This window comes from Panthera uncia, chromosome C2 (assembly GCF_023721935.1).
Source record: "Panthera uncia isolate 11264 chromosome C2, Puncia_PCG_1.0, whole genome shotgun sequence".
Classification (NCBI taxonomy): Eukaryota; Metazoa; Chordata; class Mammalia; order Carnivora; family Felidae; genus Panthera; species Panthera uncia.
The window spans coordinates 143,971,137-143,990,780 of record NC_064810.1 but is presented as its reverse complement, the minus strand read 5'-3'; positions in this window follow the sequence as shown (position 1 = coordinate 143,990,780).

The following is a 19,644-nucleotide window of genomic DNA, read 5'->3' as shown; positions in this document are numbered from 1 at the left end:
GTCAGAGAGATCATTAGCCCACTTACATTCCGTTAGCTTTAACATTTCATTCTTGTAGCTTTATAGCCTTTGAACTCTTCTTTAAGGATCGCTGGAGGGAGATCTTCGTTTAAGAGACAGGATGAGGGAGGGAGTACGACACGTGTGCCTTTTGGTCTGTGTTATTTGCAGCTGATTTCAAAACTAGAAAACAGGTCAGTTTCAGGAAACTCATTCACTTTCTTAATTGAAGTGATAACCTATTTTAGGGTAATTTAAAAAAATTAAATATGGATTCCTTTATGTATATTTCTCCTTACTGATCTACAGTAAGGAGACCTGCTTTCACTAGGAATTTTTTACCCCCTGAGTACACCTCGTATTGTACCTTGTTTGGCTTCTGAAATCTTACCCGTGTTTAAATGCTGGCTAAGAATGTCCCATCTACCGTTTTTTTCCCATCACTGATAGCATTTTCCCTCATCTGTGGCAACTGCACATACTCTAATAAATTAACTTCGCAGGATTGCTGTGTTAGAGGTTGTGGTGGAGTCCAGCGAAGTGTAGCAAATTATTTTTATCTTCTGCTCCCTGTTAAGCAGGGGTTGTTATTCTATTATCTATGTTTTGAATCTCGCTGTTTGATCCTCAAAGCCTAATTGTAGCTTCTGTGCAGTTTTATGGTATTAGGGATGCCAGTTGCAGCTGTAAATTCCTCTGGCTGAGCCACATCCATTCGCCACATCCTGAAAATACATTCAGCTGTATCTTTCCCCTGCACACCTATATATTGTGGCCTGTAGAGATATTACTTCCAAATTCATTTCTCTTTCTCTTCCTCACAAACTCACCAACTGAATCGACAATCTGAATGGATGGCAGAGATAACATTGCCACTCCTCCCACGTCTTGCTGATCTTGTTTCTTACTTAGCTAGTGATGGAGTCAGCATCCTGGGAGGTCTGCAAAAGCCGGATCTCTCTTTTTCTAGTGCTACAACTAGATTCCGTAAGAGAGAAGAGCGCCATGGTGGGAGAGCTTGGGTTCTCAGATATTATTTCTGGCTGGCCATTTTGAGGTGACAAAGGAAGGCCTTGGTCATTATGCCTCCATGTGACAGGATGGTCAATACGTCTTTTGCAAATCTCATTCTGGAATGGGGGGGGGTGGAAACAAGGAAATTGGGAAGGTGCATTTCCATCAGCTCTGATGGCAAAATTCTAACCATTCTGCCTTGGTGTGAAAGATGGGAGGTGATGGGAAGAAAAGAAGAGTGAGTGTAAGAGAGTAAGCAAAGGGAGCGGCTTGTAATTGATCATACCTGGGGCAGGAACAGGGGGTTCATAGGGAGCAATCAGTTGCCTTACGTCTGCTTCATTCTCCTTTGGCTGTTGATTTGCTTTCTCCTAATTCCAGCTCACGACTCCTCATGGCGTCTAAAGCTATCTCATGACCTTCCTTGATACATATATTCAGTGTTCTCTTACCCATTTCCTGTTTCAAATATCCAAGAAAGAGAATCCGATTGGCCTAGCACATCTTTTCGCAGAAAACCACCCCAGAGGTTGGGGTCTGGCTGTTCTTGCCTTTGATTTACACCCCTGACTGTGGCCGGAATGGCAGGGCCACAGGGTAAGAAGAATAGATCCCCCCCGCCGCCACCACCGCGCCTGAATGTTCTGCAGATTCGGTAGTTAAGCCCTTTCCGGGGGATGGTGGGTAGCAGCCCATGTCACCTCAGGTTTTCCTACACAGAAGATACACAGCATTTACATTCATAATTAATTATGTACCCTGCAAAACACATGACAAAAGACCCCACAAACCAAGGGAACTAGCACATGACACTTGTAGGGTGCTTGCTGTTGATACTTGTGGTTCAAAAGGAAAGGCTTCTGTGTTAAAGTCCACAGCAGGGAACAGCAACAACAACAACAACAATGACAACTAAAACAAAAAATCCTCAAGAGTGATTTAACTCATGGAAACATATATAAACAGTCATGTATGCCCTTAGAAAATGAATAAAAGATCAAGGTTGGAATAACAGAACAAAGAGCCTTCTTTTTTTTCCTTTTTCTGCATGAGAAAAATCACCCAAGGACTAGAGATTTCAATATTCTCTTGTTTCTCAGATATGAATGCAAATATGTATAATACAAAAGTCAGAGGGAGGCTTATGTGGCCCTTGTATAAATTTGCCTTCAGCCCCCAAATTCTGTGATCCGTGGATCTTTAAATCCTAGATTCCTGATACTTCCCAGGGTAGGGATACAGGTGGGATGGACAGTCATGTCCTTTTGGCTTTCTCTACCCCTTGGTTCAAACCCTTGAATCTGCCCTCGTCCTGTAACATGTCTACTCTAGTAAGAAACTGCCTATTTGGGGAGGGTTTCCCAAGGGGTCATTGTGAAGGGTCTTATTGTACAATGTGAGGTCTTTGCAATCTCCTGGCCTTTTCCCCCTCCCCGCCCCCTCCTAGATTTCTCCAGATGGCAGGAGGCCTCCATTTCTCCTTCTTCTCTTTTGCAGAGCGACTCAACTTTCCTTCCAGATTTCTTCTCCCTTGTTTGTACCTCCAGTCCTGTGAAGAAACTAAACAGAATCGAAGGGAGTGTCACTTAGTTTCTGCGCTTGTAAGGAGACAGCTGGGGCTATAGCTAGGACATAGGTAACAAATAAGGTACTTATTTAAAAAACACACTTAAGTGTGAGACGAGAACTACCACCCCCTTTTTTATCAATGAGAAAACTTGAATACTGGGTTAACTTGAGGTTACTATACAACTTGTAGGGCAATATGAAAGTTGGGATCCAGTAGGTTCCAGTAGATTCACGGGATGCTGTGAGCTTCACATACCTGCATTTCAGCAAGACCATTTATCAGTATGTAAACATCCTTGGTGAAGTAGGTGAATCTATGTGCCTGTATAATTGAGTGGATTTCTTTCTGGCTGAATGGCCATGGCCAGAGAGTGCTAACTAGTGAATCACTAGCAAATGAAACAAAAGTAGAGTAAACTTCTGGCATTTCATTGTATCTAAGGACTCTCATTCCTTCCTGACAGCACTGGGATTCTATTTGGGGGTATTGCCTCTCCTGCTGTGGGAAGTCTGGGTGGAGGGGAAATGCAGGTGGAATTCTTCTGAAACAGATGCTGAAGGTCTTGTCAGCCCGATCCTTCCTCCTACTGCCTGTTACAACCAGGGCCAGTCACCATACTTGAGCTCAGCCAAGAGGACCTTGCCCCCACCCCCTGGACCCCTCAGCTCTTCCAATTTTGAATAGAGTGACATACACAAACAGATGATGGTTAGAGCTTATTTATTCCAGAGCCAGCCTCCCAGGGAAGACCGCTATGTTCCTGATTTTGGCCCTGTCTGGTTCTGTTGCTCCCAGGCATGATTCTCTGACTTCCTTTTAATTCATACCCTTTGCCTATTTTCGCAGAAATGTGTTTCTGTTAACGGCAACCAAATGACCTAAATGAGAACAGATTTCTCTAGTAGTCCGTCGAACTCTGTCCGCATCCCTTTGCCTCGTTTGCTATTATTGTCCATCGCCTGGGATAAAAATGTGGATGGCATCAGGGTCTGGAGTGGTCACCATAAATGGAAATGATGAATTAAAATAGGTGAAATATTACTAATAAGGATGATTGCAGCTTGGCGTGTTAGCTGCCAACATCTAACTGCACATCAACTTAGGTAAGGGGTAGGATCATGTGGTAGGGTAAAAATAACAGCCCCCATTTAGGCCTAGGTATTGAGATGCTCCAAGGAAGTTACCGCTGTCCCACAGGTGAGGAAACTGAGGCTTGAGGTGACTCAGCTAACACCTGATGGGATTCAAACACGAGTTCTGACTTTTCTGTAATGCTATAGGTAGTAACCAAAACTGTAATCACCAGATTGCATCAGAGAAGGGTGCCGGTGAAGGGAGCTCTGGGTCCAAGGGCTACGGTAAGCTTGGGTGTGGTTTTAGGAGATGTGGGCCCTGGGGACGTTTTAACCCAGGAGCTGAGGCAGAGAAACCTGCTGCACACAATTAAAATCAAGATGGTGTTCATGCATCGCAAGACGACTCAAACATAGCAAAGATGTCCATTCTCCCTGAATTGATCTATAGGTTTAATACAAACCTTAAAAACATCCCAGCATGGTTTTTAATAGGCATAGGCAAGCTTATTACAAAATTTACATGGAAATGTGCAGGACTTCAGAATAACAAATATATTTGAGGAGGGGGGGGGGGAAGAAGAATGTGGGAGAAATTACTTTAACTAATGTCCAAGCTCACTATATAGTTTTAGTCATCAAGTTAGTGTGGTCTTGGTAAAGGCATAGACACATGGATCAATGGAACAGAATAAAGAACTCAGTTATAAACCCACATAAGTATGCCTACCTGATTTTTTATAAAGTTGCAGAAGCAAGACAATGGGGGAAAAGACAGCTTTTTCAACAAATGGTTTTGGAGCAGTTGGACATCTATGAGCAAAAAAAAAAAAAAAAGAACCCCAACCTAAACCTCATATCTTATACAAAAATTCATTTGAAATGGATCATATACTTAAATGTAAAACTATAAAACTTCTATAAAAAATGTAAGAGGAAAGTTTTAGGATTGTAGGGCTTGTGAAAAATTCTTTTGGTGTCCAGGAGCAAGTTGATACATAAAGTCCAATCCATAAAAGGCAAGATTGATAAGCTGAACATTATCAAAATTACAAACTTTTGCTCTGTTCAACTGTGTTAAGAGGATAAAAGCCCAAGCTACAGACTGGGAGGCAATATTTGCAAGCCACATATCTGACAAAGGACTAGCATCTAGAATATGTAGAAGAACTCTTAATATTCAACAGTAAAAATTAAACAAACAATCCAATTGGAAAATGAGCAACAGACGTGAACAGACATTTCATTGAAGAGACTATGCAGATGGCAAATGAGCATATGACAGTATATTAAATATTATTAGCTATTAGGGAAATGCAAATTAAATCCACAATGAAGTATAACTACGTACCTCTCAGGATGAGTAAAATAAAAACAACAGGAATTGCACCAAATGCTAGCAAGGGTGAAGAAAACTGGATCATTCATGCTTCGCTGTGAAACGCAAGATGGCATAGCCACTCTAGAACATAACTTGGTAATTTCTTCTAAAACCATGCATATACCTACTATACAACCCAGAAGTGCACCCTTTCCTAGAGAAATGAAAACTTAAACACCCATAAAAACCTAAGTGTGGGGGCACCTGGGTGGCTCTGTCGGGTAGGTATCTGACTTTGGCTCAGATCATGACCTCGCAGTTCATGGGTTCGAGCCCCGAATTGGGCTCTGTGCTGACAGCTCAGAGCCTGGATCCTGATTCAGATTCTGTGTCTCCATCTCTCTGTCCCTCCCCCACTTGTGCCCTGTCTGTCTGTCTCTCCCTCTCAAAAATAAATAAACATTAAAAGAACTTTTTTAAATAAAAAAAAAAAACAAAACTAAGTGAATGTTCATAGCAGCTCTATTTGCTGTAGCCCTAAACTGCAAACAACCCAAACACGCTTCAGTGGGTGAACAGTTAGACAAAGAGTGGTGCATCCATACCGTAGAATATTATGCAGGAATAAAAAGGAACAGGTTATTGATTCTCACAAAAACCTATATGGCTTGCAAGTGAATTATGCCAAGTGAAAAAAGCCAGTCTCAAATGGTCGCACTGTATGATTCCATTTATAAAACATTCTTGAAACGAAAAAAAATCACACAGACGGAAATAAGTTGCCAGAGGTTGGCAGCGAGGGAGTTGGCTGTGGCTGTAGAAGGGTAGCATGAGGGGTCCTTGGGATGGAACTTCTGTATCTCGACTGTGCTTTTGGCCACACGAATCTACATATGTCAACAACTGCACGGAACTAAATACACCCACATATGCATGCAGTATGTGTGTGTGTACGTAAAACTGATGAAATCTGCATAAGGTTGAGAGATTTGAATCACTGTCAGTTTCCTGGTTGTTATTATATTGTATTTTGCAAATGTTACCATTGGGAAAACTGGGTTAAGTGTATACAGATACCTCTTTTTATTTCTTACGTGTGAATCTATAATTTCCTCAAAATACACAGTTAAAAGAAATCAAGGGCATAACTCTGAAATCCAGAGAGGACCCCAGTCAGTAGCTGGTGTAAAGCCAGCTCTCACCGATTCCCGGGCATAGGCCAATGACAGCCCCACCTGTACCCGAGGCCCATGTTCCCTCCGCGTGATACTGTCTCCGAGTGACCTCCTGTTCCTCTATCCTAACAACTGGGCATCGTAGCATCTGGCACATAGGGTCTATTACAGCTTTCTGAACTAGTGAGATTTTTTTCTGATGTCTATTTTCTATGATATCTATTCAATAATTGCCTTTACTCAGTTTACAAGCCTTTTTCACTGCTATTATTTTATGATCACTATCACTTTAACATATTACATGCCTAAACTACAAAGCCAGATCACAAAGGGGGAAAAGGGGAGTGCAAGTTACCAATGACTTAACTGCTGAATTCCTGACTTTTAACTAATAGTTCAGAAACCCCAGACTGATCGTTGATGGAAGGTACGATCCACTGATAGTGGATGAAATTGTAATGGAAAAGAAAGAAATTACCATATAACACGGGTTAATCATGTCCTAGAGTATGTCCTAGAGCAAATAAATACTGAGATTCTCTTCAGTGGAGAAGAGAAAAGCTCTGTTTTCGCTTATTTACTTTCCAAAACAGAATGAAGACTTCTGAGGTAAGGGCAAAATAACTCTAATTTTCTGAGTCACTACGGTAAAACAAAAGTTGACAATTGTTTGGCGTAAAAGTTCAAGGATTTCTCTTCCCATTTATCGTTCAGGATAGAAGTTAATTATAAAAATAGCTACTTGAGAATAGCACAACCACATAAACAAGAAGTCTTCGGTGTCCTTCCAAGATGTTAGAGTGGTTCCTACGTCCTGGGCCAGATTTTCTAACTAGGCATCCAAAGGAACAAGTCGGTTTATCTGCCAGATTTCCTCCTTAAATCTTGCAAGAGTACTGAGTTAGGCAGTGTTCAGCATTTAATGGAGTTCACTCATAGCATTAGTCTACTTACAGATATCCAGAATCTAAAGTCGTATCTGAAATCTTTTTAGAAAAGAAGAAATAAGAAAAGAATAAAGCCAAAGACTGGGTCCATGCTGTTTATTGCACATGAGGCTAGACTTGAGTGCCACTTCTAAAATAGCAAGGATGCTGTTGCTAACTGCATCCTGAGGAAGTTCTGGAGATAAGAAAGATCACCCAGAAGATTATGCCAAGCCATGAGTAACTTCCTCAATGCTCCACCCTACCTTATGGTGTCATGTTAAGAATGAAAGCACAGTCCCTGGCATGAAGAAGGGGTTCATTCGTTGTTAACTGTTGTTCTTGTCATCATCATTATAGCCATTATTATTACTTTGACCATCAGTGTTTAGGAGTGAGGAGAGCATCGTCAGATAGCCTCACCGCCCCTCTGCTTATTCTGGCTCCAGGATGTCAGAGTTGGAATGAGATTTCACAATGGTGGAGTTCTACCATCATCCTCTGACCTTCTCTCTTGATATGTGGAGGAACAAACGTAGCTTTCATGATCCTCAAACCAGAGGCAGATAAAGCATTATCACTCCCCCTTGCAGAAGCCTATGTGTTCAACAGTGTTAGGACCCCCTGGGTCTGGCTCGATCAGTCAAGCACACTAGTCTGTACTCATGCCCTTGGTATATTCTGTCACAGTGAAGTGGCTAATGGTATATCCTGACCCTTTGGTGTCTCTGAAAATTATTTCCTTACACAGCTAATATGATGGCTGCTTGACTTACAACAACATGCCTTGTTTTTCTTAATGGTGAACTCTATGTCAACATTTCTGGCTCTCTAATCTGCAGTGGGTAATGCTGACTTTGGCTCAGGAGCCAGATAAATTGCTCTAAACAATTTATACGCAGTCAGAGCAGATGCTACAATTTCATTATTTTGGACCATTATCAGCTCTACCCAGAACCCAATGCAGCCACTATCCCTTGCCAGATATGTCTCTATCTCATGGTGTCAAATTGGAGTGGCAGACACAGCTTTATTGATACTGCCTTCTGGAAATTTCCCACTTACCAATATGTTTGAGTCTTGGGAACATGATTTAGTTTATCCCAACAAAATCCTGTAACATCAAATGTGAGCAGAGGGCTTAAGATTAGGTTTTAAATGGCTCATTTCTGGTTCACTTTGAGTTTGCTAAATGGATAATTCTGAAAAATTAACCATGGAAATCCATATTTTTTTTGACAAGCCAAGTTGGGAAGTCATACCCACCATATTCCCTGGTCTGTCCTACCCAAAACCATTACTTCAATGGCCACTTGTAGGCTATTCACTCCCCAAACTGTATCTCAAGCTCAGACTTCAAAGTGAACCCAAATCAGAATATGCAGCTGCATATACTATGTCTGGACTGGTCGGTGAAAGAAGAAGAAATGTAAATGTCTGATAAACATGAATATACTCAGCCTCCAATGGTTAGAGAAATGCATGTCAAAATGAGATGTCATTTTAACAAATGTATTAAAGTGATGAATATTTGTGGAAGAGTCAAGATCGAGGTCCCATATTCCTTAGCTGGTTTTGAGAATTAAAAAAAAATGTTTATTTATTTATTTATTTATTTATTTTTTCTTCTTTTTTTTTTTAAAAATTTTTTTTTAATGTTTTTTATTTATTTTTGAGACAGAGAGAGACAGAGCATGAACAGGGGAGGGTCAGAGAGAGAGGGAGACACAGAATCTGAAACAGGCTCCAGGCTCTGAGCTGTCAGCCTAGAGCCCGATGCGGGGCTCGAACTCACGGACCGCGAGATCATGACCTGAGCCGAAGTCGGACACTCAACCAACTGAGCCACCCAGGCGCCCCTTATTTATTTATTTTAAGAGAAAGAGTAGACATGTGAGCAGGGGACGGGCAGAGACAGAGGGAGAAAGAATCCCAAGCAGGCTCCATGCTGTTAGCATGGAGCCTGACTCAGGGCTCGATCCCAAGAACCATGAGACCATGACCTAAGCTGAAACCAAGAGTTGGACTTTCAACCAACTGAGCCACCCAGGCACCCAGTTTTGAGAGATGTAAGCCTTGAATTGCACTCTCGTAACTTGATAGAAGGTCCTAGAAGACATGGAAATAATAGCCTATACTTTTCTGTGGGGTATGTCCACTGGACAAGCATTGTGTTAAGTGCAGGGGAGGGCAGGCAAGAATCGTTTACGACACAATCCTTGACTTCAAGGTCCTCGGAACAGAGCAACTGAATTCACAGACCAAAGGATTAGCAAACACTGAAGGTGAAACTTTGTGTCATGCTATACCTTCCATAATGGAAGTTATGCAAAACAGATGGGATTAGATGAGATAATCAAAGGTATCCTCTTGAAGAATGGCATCCTTGAACTGGATCTTCAGTAAAGTTTGTGTAGACTTTCAGGGAGCAGAGGGAAGGCGCTGCAAGATAGGCTTCTACGTTAGCACAAGCAGAGAGGCAGGATGAGGAGAGCACATTTGGACACGGCAAGAACAAAAGCTTAACAAACATGGAGGCTCTTGAGAGGAAATGAAGAATAAGGTTATCCAGCTGAGGCTTGATTATGAAAACCCTCAAACGCCAGGAAGAGAAGTCCGGAATGAATAGAAGGCCATGAGCAAATGTTTGACCTCAGTAAACATATACTGCACACCTTTGTGTGTTCTCAAGAGGGTTCTGAGGAAACAGAAATGGATAGGATGTGGCCCCATCCTGAGGGGATGGACGTGTAGTCTTAGCTTACTTGGGCAGGAGTGTACAGGACAGATGAAGAATGAAAAGACCTTAATTCTACCTCATTATAAAATACTATTACAACAATCGTATCATGAATATTACATTATAAATATATAATAAATATTACTCTAAATATCAGTAACGGTTACAATGAACTTTGATAAAACAAAGGCTGAGGCCAAATCAAACCAAAGCCAAGGGGGTGTTTAGCCACTCTTTTTAGGGATTGGGGGGAGTTTGTAACCCAATGGTTTCAGGTTTTGAGCTTCATTTGCGTCTTTGATAAAGGAGGAGAAGTTAAGGTTGCCATTATTTAGCAAATATATATTTTTGCAGTATAAATATGTCCTGTGCAACATTTGTTGTTTATCTGAAATTCCGTCTAACTGGGCACCCTGCATTTTGTCTTGGCAAGCCAGGAAAAGTCCTGTTTAACATCCTGTTACAGTTTTAACTGCTCACTTCTTATGGCAAAGTCAGTACAAGTTGAGTGCACCAGCTGGACATTCAGCAGGGGACACGGCCAGCTTTGGTTTGAGTGTATGTGTTTGCTAAGTACTTGAAAAAGGCCCTCCATACCGCAGCAGTTGAATATCACACAAGAAAGTATCTGATCGCAGAAAATACCGTTAATGGGGAAAAACTCTATATAGGAAATCTTTTCCCAAATTGTAAGTTCCAATACGTGTTCCTAGCAATAGGATTGTTTTTCTGGCCCAAGCAGAAAGAACCAAGCATAATAAAGAATAATCTCTGCCAGATTTGTTTATTCTATTTATTGTTCCTAAATGTCACTTATCCACTCCAATTGATGTACTTGATAGTGTTATTGTTTTCGTTTCCAGAGGAAAGAGGATACAGGATGTGTGTTCTTCACAATTTTCTTGTTTTGGCATCAAAGATTCCAGCCAATTGACATTTCCTATCTCTGACATCCAGCAAAATCTACTTAGCTCCCCAACTGCATGTCAAAGTCAAGCAAAATCATCAGAGATTCCAGAAGATGGAGAAAGGTGTGGGGGATAAGTATTAATGAGTAGTCGTGGGGGGGTCTTTGACATCAATTTCATCCTCCCAGTGAGTTCATGGAATTCTTCTTCTTCTTCTTTTGCTACAGAGAGATTTGACTTTAGCTCTTTTTACCTGTTTTGTTACTAACTCTTGAAAACTGGGGATGTGATTTCTAGCCTTGTACTTTGTGTGGTAAGATTCCATAGTCACAAAACCATTTGGAGCTTGGGTCATTTGTAAGAATTGGATTTTTGTTGACATACATAATAAATGTACAAAGGTATGGTTTAACCCAGGAAAATGCAAACCACAATACAAGGACACGTGGAAGTTACATGACATTGACAGGCGTCTCTTGGTGGCCAGCAACAAGGAATCTTTTAAGAAAGCTCAAGTGAGAAGGGGTTTATTTCAGGGGACTCCAGAGGTATTTTGTAGGAGGTATAGCTGTTGCAACAAGAAAGCTTTGAGATATTCTTCTCTTCTACCCTCTCCATCCTCCCCTCCCTCAGCCTCCCTCCCTCTCCTTCTCTCCCTATTTTTCTATCAATAGTGAGAGGATGCACACACACACACACACACACACACACACACTCCATATTACTGCAGCCATTTCAAAAGGAAGTCCCACCTTTGTTTACATGAACTAGAACGTTGGTATCTGAGTCTAACCTTCCATGAAACAGACTCACCTTTTAATGAAGTGTCCATCAGTAGGATGTAGGAAGGATCTCATGGTTCCCTGTCTCCTCAGCAGGGCTCTGGGCGTGGACATACACAGAGATATGGACAGAACAGCCACGTCAAGTGACGTGATGACTGAGGTATTTTCTCTAGCATTTTTTCTTTTAATTACTCCTAACCTGAATGAGGGGCTGATATTGTAGCCTGATTTTGATGAACTTTTTTTTTTTTTTTTTTATTTTTTCTCTCAAGTTCTGAATTCACTGAGTAAATCCTTCAGAACATTTGGCTTTGTGTTTTGTTTCATGGCTTAGATTTCTGCTGGAGCTAATCATACCACAGACGATATTGGAATGGAAGTACTGCCCCTAAGATCATTTTTCAAATGTCTAAGCCTTTCTTGGATTTTCAAGGTCATTTGTTTCATATAAACTACAGACCTAATTTTTTTACAGCTGACCATTTACTGAAGGCACGGAAGAAGGGAAATATGTATTTTCTGATGTATGACTGCTTGGCCCCAGCCAAAAGGGACAATGTCACTGATATTGTCACTGGTGATTGTGGTGGCATGGGGTGTGTCCAGCCATGGGTCAGCCATGCTGGTTGCCTCCTATTCTCTTCTTTGAAGCAGATATGATTTAGTGGCAATTCCATTATACATCCAAGACCCCCTTCAGCCCTCGAATGCTCATCTCACCAGGATAAGTTAAGACAGAACTTGATATAGCTCCCCATTAAGTGGAAGAAGGAGAAATCTCTTTAAATTAAACTCGCTAATCAAAGGCTTGAGGCTTAACAAAGGACATCTCTCAGAATAATTGGTTATAGCAATTGGGTTTTCTAGAGATAATTTTTTTGGCCTTCTCTCAAGTTATACTGTGCGTTGTGTAAGAATGGGAGTAGACAAGAGGGAGTAGAGATGGTCTTTTACAGGCTTCCAGTTAAGCTTTTAATTTACACTGGTTATCTATACCTGTGGATGCTCCCACATCATCATCTGGGAGATAGTGGAGGAAAAAAAATGGCATTCTATTTTCTGCACCCTCTTCTCCTTGAGATCTTGTATCTTCATTTAAAAGCAATCAAGCGGGCAGGTGAAGGGATTGGAAAAAGGATGGCTTTTAATAGCTTTTGAGACCAAGATTCCAGCTTCCTTCTTAAAGGCTGGCCCCACACTTCTGTGATACCCAATATGGTATTTTCAGTCCCACCTTGTGTGTGTTAAGAAGTTTTTACTTTTCAGATTCAAAATGCTTTAAAGAAAGACAGCAGGGTAGCTGGAGGTGGCATAAAGAGGAGAGAATATTCTTCAAAATCCACCCAGTTCATTCTATTAGTCAGTTACAATGTAGCCCTAGACTTAGGTCCCAGTCTACAAAGTCTAGGATAAAGAATTCCTTATGAAGAGCCATCTACAGGAAGTGTGCTGCCCACTTAGAAATTCTGGGTATTTGTTTGAGTCTACCACTTCCCTGTCTTCCTCTTCCAAAGGGCCTTAGGCTGGGTGGATGCCAGGGGGCTGAAGTCTTAATCTGGAAGGTGGGCCGGTCAGAGTCATAGAGAGAAGCCAAGTGTTATACACTCAGAATACTCTGTGTAGACACCAAATCCATGGGAACAGAGGCAGGTTCAAGACAACGATGTCAGTGCCAAGATCAGAGCGGCAGAAATTAAGGCCAAAGTAAGTGGAAAACATAGAGGGAAGGGGCACAGGATGGTGTGTAGAGAGGTGGGATGGTCATGGTCTCAGGGAGCTGGAGTTAGGGAGCTGAGCACTTACGTGTCACGTCAGAATATTCTAGGCCAGTGGTGCTCAGCTGCAGTGCCCTAATAATGTTGGCCTTTGACTCCTGGCAGCAAGCAGGATGGTGCAAGGAGCTATTAGGCATGCCCTGTGGAGGAGCCAAGAAGTTGACAGAGTCCCCTCTGCAGGGAGAGCATGGCCCTCCTTCACACTGTCCCACAATAGTTGGTTTACAAGAAAAAATTCCCTGGGATTGTGAGTGCTAGGTGTCCATGGGTTACTATACCTCTGGGATGCATCCATGAATCTCTTCAGCAGGAAAACAGAATGGGCTCCTTTTGTCATGGCAGTGGCTCTTGGAGGCACCTATGGGGAAAGGATGGCTGAGTATCTCTGCTTTGACAGCCCTTCTTTCGCCCAGCAAAGCACACAACTGTGTGTGTCCTGCCCCAACATCATAGCCATGATTTAAGGAGACAAAAAAATAGCATAATGTTTCTTGAGTCTTGAGGACTCCAGAAATCATGGACGTTTATTAAAATGCCCGACTCCTCACGTCATGGGTGGGTGGAATTGGGGTGGTAACTGTGCCAGGCATGGACAACTGGGACAAAAAATTAGATTTTATGAGGCTGGTCCTACCAAAAGTAGAATGGGGGAGCAAGAAAGGAGGCCAAATCAGAGATGCCACGGGAAAGCCAAGGGCCAAACAGCAGAGATATCATACAGATCCACAAATGTGGAAGTCTAAGGAGGGACTGATGAGGTTAGGAACCAGGGAGAAGATCAGTTCATAAGTCAGAGCGAGACAAGGGTGGTGGTGGGGAAACCAAGGGATAAGCTATCAGCTGTTAAGATAATCAGGAGTGTACTTTACTTAGTATACCATTCAGTCATTCAAGGAGCGTACATTCATACATTTATTCAACAAATACTTAAGTGCCTGGTACGTTCCAAGTTCCATGCCTACATCTTGGAATGCAGTAGTGATGGGACCCAGACACCCACACGGTGTGATAAATACTATGACTTGGAAGAGGTTTACGAGAACATGTGGGGAGAGCACCTGCATGGCGTTTGGGGAGAAAAAGGAAAAACCTCTCCTACTGGTAGAGAAGGCTGGGCTGAGGCTCAAGGACGAGGTGGAGTTGAGTGGAGGGTGCTTGCTCATTTGGGGCAAAAGGAACGGCGTATGCAAAGGCCGGGCAGCAAGAGAGAGCACAGTGCCTTGGGGAAGTCACATAATTTTTGGCCTGTTTAGAGCAGAGAGAGGGAGGGGCCGGGCGGGGGCAGGTAAGGGTTCAGGTAAAGGCAAGGAGAAGAACTCGAAGGGACTCCTAAGCCAGGGTAAGGACTTTGGACCTTGGTCTAAAAGCCACGGAGAGCCACTGGAAGGGTTTGGAGCAAGACAAACCCCATCTGAGCTGTGCTGGGAAAGGCACTCTGGCTGCGGGCTGCATGATTCAGGGTCGAGATGGCAGTGTGCTGGACCTGGGAGGTGGCAGTGGAGCTGGAGAGAGGCCATGTGGAGAGGGACTTAGAATGTCAAAGAGGCAGGGCTTGTTGCCTGTCCTTGGCCCCAGATGTAAGGGAGGGGAGGAGGCAAAGATGACTCGGGGGGGGGGGGGGTTCTGGATTGGACAGTGGAGGGCGGATGGTTACCAGTTGCCATTTGAGGCAAGTGAGAGGGGAAATGAGTGTGGCAGGGAGGGCGGGGGCTCAGTTTTGGATGTGTTGGGGTCAGGAGCTGCAGCGTCTGTCCAGGTGAGTGGGAACGCTGCGCACAGGACCATTCAGGGGCTCACTGACAGTTAATGGTTCACGGGGTGATTTTTCTCTTTGGGGCGGCTGAGACATAAGGAGTCTGGGCTGAAATATGCCAGAGGGATATAGATAACCCTCAAGATCGAATCTCGAGGTACAGTCACAAGATTTAGCTTCTGAATGCCAAGAGACAAATGAGATCTACATCTCTCACCGCATGAATAAGAATTCCACTTGCACCAACAGATCTCGTTTTAGGAATTCCTTGATATGCTTCCCTAACGAAGCAGTTGCTTCACGCTGGCTGTGTTTTGTGGAAATGTCTGCAGGGCACGCCCAGAAAATGGTGTACTTCACAAAAGACATGCCACCTCCCTGGGCTGGTGAACCCTTGCACCTCTGACTCCCTTCTCCTTAGGAGGAGTGGCCCTGTTATCAGGGCACCACCGCCCAACGCCTGCCTGCAACCCCAGAAGAGAGCCATCTGTTGAGCTGCGGAATGTTTTCAGCCACAAGTCATGGATCATTATTCTAGCCGGGGCTTGCTGCTGCTGGTAGAATTTTTTATAGGTGGGAGCCCAGCTTATGTTCTGAATTAGAGCCTCTTGTCTGCCTGTGGCAAATTGCGGCATATGCTAGTGGAACTTCCCTCCTGGGTGATACTTGAAATATTCAGGGTATTATTCATTCAGGCATTCCACTACCCCTTTTCAACAACCCTTTCGCGATTACTTCAGCCTTCAAGTACAGAAATGTGTGTGTGTGTGTGTGTGTGTGTGTGTGTGCGCGTTTTGGATTGTCTCACACCAGAGGCATTTTCCGCCTTCTCATTAGAAATTTTCTCTTTGTCCAGAAGGAGAAAAACTTGTGAAGAACACACTTTATATTCAGTTAAAAAAAAAATGACCTGTGTAGGTATGCTTTGAAGGTTGGATTCTGGCATAATATATTTGTAAGTTTAAACTGTTAAAAAGAGAGAATAGCTTTGAATTTAAGCCAGCACCAGTGATACCTGCTAAGGAATAACTCCATTTAATAGCTTCAAGTTATGTAAAAGGTCTAGCTGCAAGGAGGGGGGGGATAGTGAAAGGTAATGGGGGTGGTTTAGGAGAGAAACACACTGTAGGAGGCAGATTAGTTTTGTGGGTTCATGCTCTAGGTGTCGAGCAATTATCGTCTTTCCTTCTAGCTCTGCATGGATCAGAAGAACTCTATTTATGGAGTCAGGAGGCAGGAAATGCTGTAGTAAGGAATAGGTCGGGAGGGCTGAACATGCTAACTGGATGGGAAAGTTCTAGACATCAGGAGTTTCCTTTTCTAGACTAATTAAATTCTGTCGCAGGAGAAAAATGTTAGGAACTTTCACATGTGGTAAGACTAAGAGTTCTGGGTGGTTCTAGCAGTAAGAGAGTGGGGTGGAGTTATGCGGGCTCCTGGAAACAGAAGCGGAATTCAAATGATAGCTACTGAGGGAAGGCCTTCGAAGGTGTTCCATGAGCCTTTGGAGAAAGCCCAACCTTCCTAAAAAGACACATGAAGCTTTTATGGTTTGGCTCCTACTTGCATTTCCAGGCTTAATGCTTGCCTTCCTTGCCCATCCTTCACTCTAACACCTTATCCGTCTCCCCTTGTCCTCACCTCTGTGCTCTCACCACATCACAGTACTTGTTTTAAGAGTGACTTTCTTGGGATGCCTGGGTGGCTCAGCTGGTGAAGCGTCTGACTCTTGACTTCAGCTCAGGTCATGATCCCGGAGTTGTGGGATCGAGCCCCATGTTGGACTCTGTGCCCAGCATGGAGCCTGCTTGGGACTCTTTCTTTCCCTCTGCCCCTCTCTTCCCGTCGCGCGCTCTCGCTCTCTAAAAGAAAAAGAGAAAAGTGACTGTCTTAATCATGGGATGTCCTCAACTCTAGGACAGAACGTGAGCTTTATCTTCCACTTCCTCCATGCAGGGTTAGCTCTGCCTCAGCCTCCACCCCTCAGCATAGATGTCACTTTCTCTCAGAATCCCTCGTTTCCTTTGTATCCACCTTTGATCCCCTGATTTGTACCTTCTATAGCAATGACAGTTCTATATTGGAGTTGTATAATTACCCATCTCTCTGACAGTGTTGAAAGTTCCTTGAGGGCCAGAGCCGTGTCCACCATCTTGATACTGTGTTTCCGATGTCTGGCACGTAGAAGGTGCTAGAATAACCTTTGCTGAATTGAATTGTCCAATGGACGAAACCTCTAGAGTAATGTGCTGGATTGTACAGAATCGTCCGGATTTCTTCGATGTTTGCTCTGTCAGTGTAGCCCATTCAAAGAAACTTTTGTGAAAGTAATAGGCAATATTTATCCTTAGCTTTGAATGTTAAAGTATACTATTATGAAAGAGAGAATAGAATTGAATAAAAAAACATGTTATTTTCTGTATTTCAATGACTCATTCTAACTCACGTAAGACCAAATCTGATTCCTGCTGACGTTGGGAAGCTTATACTAATGAAACAAATAGGACTAGGAAATAAATGACCTTGCTGCTTTTTTGGGGGAAGTGATCTGATAGTTTGGTGACGAACCATAATGCTGGTTTTTTTTTTAACCTGTAATATGAAGATATTATGACTTGCTAAGTATAGTTCTTGGAAGAATCAAATGAGATAACGATTACAGAGAACTGGCTGTGACACCTGGCACATAGTCAAAACTAAATAAATAGTGACTTGTAATGTACAGTGACAGATGTAGCTGCACTTGTGGTGAGTATAGCGTACCGTGCAAGCTCATTGAATCACTATGTTGTACGCCTGAAAGTGATATAACATTATGTGCCAACTATCCTCAAATAAAAAAATGGTGACTTCTCTGTTTATGGCACTGTCTCTAAGGGCCTGGCTTGATCCCTTCCGATAGGGGAGGTTTCTAAAGTAAAGCACGAGCTCACGACGTTCTGACTTCCTCGCTCACACTTCTGAGATTTTCTTCTGTGTGCACATGGACGGGCGTGCACGTGTGTGCACACACGTGTGTGCGTGTGTATGTGTGTGTACAATGCTCGTGCGCGTGCTTTCACTTCGTGGACGGTGTATAGTAGAGGTTAAACTTTCTAAAAACTTTTCCCTTGTAATTTGCATTTTCATCAACTTTCTGTTGACCTTACCGTGCAGTTCAAGGCATCACTTAGGTGTTACTGACACCTTTGAGCACATCTGCTCAGAACTGTGCTCGGAGGGTTGAAAATTTTGAGGGGGTGTGCTTAATGATATAGAGCTCTAAATAATAAATTAAAAGATAGTTTAAAGCCTTTGTTACAGCCATCTGTGTTAACTTCCCATTACAAATTGAAATAATCCATCTTGACACAAGTTTAATTTTTCCAAAGCACCTGTTCTAAAAGGCAATGTACTTTTTATGTAATCGGAATGGCAACACTTGGAAAATATTTCACTTTACTGGAAAGTCAGTTATGTTGCAAAATAATTTTTCTCCATGGAGGAGGGGGATAGATTCTCATATGTAATGGGGAACATCAATACCCAAACAAAAACACCAGATAACATATATAGAGATCACATACAGATTTTCTTTCCTTTCCCTTTCATTATTATTATTTTTTAAATAGGCTCTATGCCCAACATGGGTCTTGAACTCATGACTCTGAGATCAAGAGTCATATGTTCTACCGACTGAGCCAGCCAGGTGCCCTGCATTGTTATTGCTATTATTTTTTAAATTAGCACTGAGTCCCTTTGGTTTTCTTCTCACATTTACCAAAATCATTATTGAAGCAGAGGTGTGATCAGCTAACAACTATTAAATTCTGAAAAAAAACCCCACAATAACAAAGATTCCATCATAAATCTTCTACAGAAATTGGAGCAATTTCCAACACAACCTTGAGAATTAGGCAGCTTATTTGTACAATCCATTTTCTTCCACACTGGCTACCCATTTAGTAAATAATTTGTGTAGTGTGGTCGCATGATATACTGGTATTTCCTTAATTTTTCTGCCAAGCCAAATAGCGTCAGGCACGTAATGATGTAGGTTTCTTTGCAGACAGACTTCAGTACAGACTAGAATAAGAGAATTCTAGTTCATAATGGCTGTACCATTTTCTAGGCATCATTTACTGTAACTGGGTAGCAAAAGAAATACTAGTGTGTCCTTAAAATAAGACAATCTGCAGGACCTGTCACAAGAAGTAGAAAGATTTCTCTTTCTTTCTGGTTTCTTTTTAACTACCTCCATAAAACAAAGGAATTGCCAGAAACCTCTGGATCCTTCCTCTCTCTTCATGAAAAGGACTGTTTAATTGAAGTTACTGGCCTTCTTTCCTTTTCCATTCAAAGATCACCTCTTCCCCCTTGCAGGGATTTCAGGGGAAAGATTTCTGCCTTCCAGGAGCCTTAGGGAATTATAATCATCTGTCTCCATGTATTATATACTCTCCTTTGAGTACATTAAAAAGCCATAAGATGCAAAACATATAGTATATGTACTTCACTACCTTTTAAATATAGATTCTTTGAAGACATGATGGGAGTGTTCAAGGGTGGCAACAGAAGCTGGATTTAAATAAATTTTGAGCAATCCCAAGACTCTAATGATGTCA